This window comes from Podarcis filfolensis (assembly GCF_964270895.1).
Source record: "Podarcis filfolensis genome assembly, chromosome: 8".
NCBI classification, from domain to species: Eukaryota; Metazoa; Chordata; class Lepidosauria; order Squamata; family Lacertidae; genus Podarcis; species Podarcis filfolensis.
In genome coordinates, this window is record NC_139611.1 from 73,001,550 (window position 1) to 73,005,750 (window position 4,201).

The 4,201-nt window shown below is 44.2% G+C and overlaps 1 long non-coding RNA gene across 2 annotated transcripts; it reads right to left on the reverse strand.

Moving 5' to 3' along the window:
• Positions 1-209: 209 nt before the first annotated feature.
• Positions 210-3,985, reverse strand: LOC310769134. Of its 2 annotated transcripts, none has more exons than XR_014551420.1 (4): positions 3,890-3,985; positions 3,768-3,793; positions 1,731-1,781; positions 210-411 (listed from the first exon to the last, which is right to left on the reverse strand). It is a non-coding gene; the product is annotated as an uncharacterized lncRNA (long non-coding RNA). The 2 variants fall into 2 exon arrangements; XR_014551421.1 differs by having other exon boundaries at positions 3,768-3,787; positions 3,824-3,985.
• Positions 3,986-4,201: the final 216 nt, after the last annotated feature.

Here is a 4,201-nt window from a genome sequence, read left to right on the forward strand (position 1 = left end):
AAGCCCAGGACTGTAAGTGGATGATTTCCTGGCTGTCATTGCTCAGTTGCCTCCAGGAGATTTGCTTCAAGAGATTTGGTTCTCCATCCCACCTTGGCTCTATGTATCACAAATGACTAAGGTGGGAGCACGATCATTTCTGTTGCTGAGGATTTCTTTGGCCATATTCATACAGTTGTGCCAAATAAACAGACCCCACGCATTGGAAATTGGATGCTTGCTAATTTTTATTGTTTTGAAGCTTTCCTCAACCCAGCAGACAAGACGGAACAAAAACCATTCATGAGCAACTGATGATCACCATCACCACAGCAACTCTGGTTGTTTCACGATGCGATTTGTTGTCTTTGATTAGCAGGGAGAAGGATAGCTGGTCCAGTGGCCAATTCTTGCTTTAGATTTAAGTGAATGCTGAAAAGAGAGAAAAAGCCGCAAGCTGAGAGTTGTGCAAATAAATCTCGGTTCTCAGAGATCTGCACTTGTTGACGGTTTGCTACTAGACCAAGTTCAAGTTGTTTCTATTAATATACCGTATAAAACATTTAACAACTTGGGACTGGTTTACCTTCAAGATTGCCTTACCTCGTATATTCCCACTCAGCCCCTTTGATCTGTGTGACTGGCACAGTTATGAGTGTCACATGATATCCACTGCTCATTTACTGTCATTTACTTTTTAGTGTCTGCTACAAACATTTTTGTTTAGACAAGCCTACCCAGACACATAGAACGTTGATGTATGTCTTAATTTCCTTTTCGTTTATAGCTGATTTTATTATTTATGTTTTAAATACTTGTTTTCAACTGTTTTTGCCAATAATTTTATTTCTTTTCTCCTTGTAAACTGCTTTGAGATGTGTGTGTTTTTACAATCAAGCAGTGTATAAATTTCACAAAAAGTGAGCAAAAGTGTTCTCATTCATGGTTGATCTGGGACTATCAGCATGAGTCATGTTTAGGAGCCATTTGCTAGAATATACACATCATCCTTCTGTTCATTTCCAGTTTTCAGGCTCTGAGTGCTGTTGCTTATGTAACCCACGTGCAAGAAGAAGGAGTCAGCAGACTTGGGAAACTCTTGAGTGTTTTCAAAAGCACATAAAAGCTTAGGGGAGAAAGACCCTAAAGGGAAATGGGCCAATAACTTTGGTCATAGTCAGGGGGTACATGATGCAGAGTGACTGTTGTGGGCAAAACTGGGGAGGGGGCAAAGAACAGAGAATATGATGTAGTAACTTGAATCGTAGAGAGCAGCATTTTATGCAGCCTTTCAGGTTTGCCTCATCTGCAACAGAAGCCATTTCTGGTGATAAGAGTCATTCTTTGGCTGTTCCCGTAGGAACCCCAACTGTGCTGCCACACACACACACCACACCCCCAGGATAGAAGAAAGGAAAACACACAAAACACAAATATGTAGTACACACTGGCTCTGTACTCATTTAACAGTCATAGCTCCCAGTGTCTCACAAAACAATGCTCAAATCCTGAGAACTGTAGTTTAGTGCTAAGAATTCTGTAAGATATCTCATCTGCCCCACAGATCTGCCACTCCTTTGATGCTCTAGGGAGAAAGAATGATGTCTTAATATCAATGCGCATTGGGGTTTGGGGAAGGCAGAGCATAAGAATGAATGAAGTTTGTTAAAATACAATTAAGCTGGGTTTAACATTGAAGGCTACTGGATTTATTTTTATTTTAAGCAGATCATCTGTATTAGAGAACTTACAGGTGGTGAGGTCCTTTCTGCTTACTCCTCATTCTCATTTACTGGTTCCACCTAAAGAGAGAACACAAGTTTTATTACATCCTCATCCTTATCTCTGGTCAAGCAGACTTGAAAATTAATTTTTTAAAAATAGCTAAGAGTTCGTTGAGGGGCCTACTGGTATCTTACAATTTCTCATTTTAAAATAATTAAGAAGCAATCTCTCCCCCCCCCAAGCTGCTCAACAGATGTAGGGCTGCCATACGTCCTCAACAACATGGGGGGAGCTCAACAACTTTGTCCGGATTTTCACTTTTAGGAATATGGAAACCCTATTATATATTTAAAGGTAAAGGACCCCTGACTGTCGCGAACGACTCTGGGGTTGCGGCGCACATCTCGCTTTACTGGCCGAGGGAGCTGACATTTGTCCACAGACAGTTTTTCTGGGTCATGTGGCCAGCATGATTAAGCTGCTTCTGGCGAAACCAGAGCAGCGCATGGAAACGCCATTTACCTCCCCGCCAGAGTGGTACCTATTTATCTATTTGCACTTTGGTGTGCTTTTGAACTGCTAGGTTGGCAGGAGCTGGGACCGAACAAAGGGAGCTCACCCCTTCGCGGGGATTCAAACTACTGACTTTCCGATATATTTACTTCTCTGGAAACTTGCACTAACTCCCATTCTCCTCTCCAAATGGAGATGTTCAAAGTGGTTGATGAAACACATTCAAAACAAATACAATTCAGCCTGAGCAGTGCTAAACCCATCTACCAGTTTCAAGCACCTGTTGCTCTATTACCACCACAAAAGAGACAGTCATTTTTCCACAACTGCTTCCTGATGGTAGCACCAGAGTCTGATTGTGGTATAGCTGCAAGTGTATGTTTATTAAGATAAAAGAAATGCTTTTAACTTTATAGAGTGGGAGCACCACTTTCTGGCATGACCTCTCCCTAGATCAGAGGAGAACCTCAAGCCAGCAGTCAGGTGTCCGTGTGACTTTACAGAAGTTAGCTCTTCTGGAATTTATAGTCAAAGCAGTGGCGTAACATGGATTGCCAGTGTTGGGATACTGCCAGGGAGATAAAGCCCATCATGGCCCCCACGTCGTCTCCGGACGTCCATCGATCTCCCGTAGACACGCAGTATCAGCAATTAGCGACACGAGCTCCAGAAAATAGCTTGCCACATTCTAGAACTGATGCACGCTCTATCAGCAGATAATGCACAGCGAAAGGTGCACGCAGGAGAGCATTTTCCAAGTTTATTCAGCGTTGGTCAGAACAAAGAAAAAACATGACTGCCTGCTTCGGTCTGCTCAGGCAAAGAGAGAGAGAAACGAAAGCAATAGAAAACATAAACATCCTGTGAACAGGAAATACGCAGACTCTGTGACTCACAAAGCCTGCTCCCTTTTAAGGTGGAACGGAAATATCCTAACAGCCAGTCCCCGGGGCCACACGGAGCTGGGGTGGGAGGGAAATGGATGGAGTGCCCATGTGCATTCAACTGCCTAACAATGTCCGTGTCATCCAAGAAATTGAAGCTGCAGAGATAAGAAAAGATGAGTCATTCCGTTGTCTGCAGGGGTCACTTTCTGCTTTTCATGGAGAAGCTGTTTTCAACAGAGCCCAGCGGTGGAAGTGCGCAGCTGTATTGAGGCAGCACTGGGTGTTGAAATTTTGCACCCCTAACAATTTTGTGTCTGGGGTGACTGCCCCTGTGCCCCGCCCCCATGCTATGCCACTGATTCAAAGCTGTCCTCTGCTTGCAGGGTTGTCTGGCCCAAGCCCCTTCTAAAGATAATCAATGAGATGGGCTTGCAGAACAGTGACTGTGGTTTGAAGCTGCCCATTACGTTTTGCATGCACACATTTGAATGCCCATTTTGTTACTTCTTTTGTTCTGTTTGGCAGGGCTGCATTTCCTCCCTGGCCAGCAGCATGTGAGTGACCTATGCCTGCACCTGGTAGCCAGAAGAGAGCCCCAAAAGCCAAGGATCAGAAGGAAAGGTAGGAAAGAGCGATCCATAAAAATGTGCCCTCATTTCTCACCTCATTCTTTTTGCCTTTGTCTTTGCCTCTGCCTCTGCCTCTGCCTCTGCCTTCACCTTTGCCATGGCCATGGCCATGGCCATGGCCATGGTGATGCTCATGGTGATGGCCTTTGCCTCTGCCTCTGCCATGGCCTCTGCCGTGGCCGTTGCCACTTTCAGGCTGAGCTACCTCTTCTTCAGTCTAGGAAGCAAAGAACAATTACTATTAAGGATGGAATGGGCAGCTGATTTGGTCCATCGTTCCTGGTTCATCGTTCCTGGATCACAGGTCTCTTTCCATCCTGTCTTGATGTTTCAAAGGAACGCATTAGAAGTCTGCATTTAATTGTACACATATTATATGAAGTTTCTTAAGAACATAAAAACACCCTCCTCTCAACACATTCAATGCATTCAATAACTTTCTGATAGTAAGAGCTGTTCAACATTGGA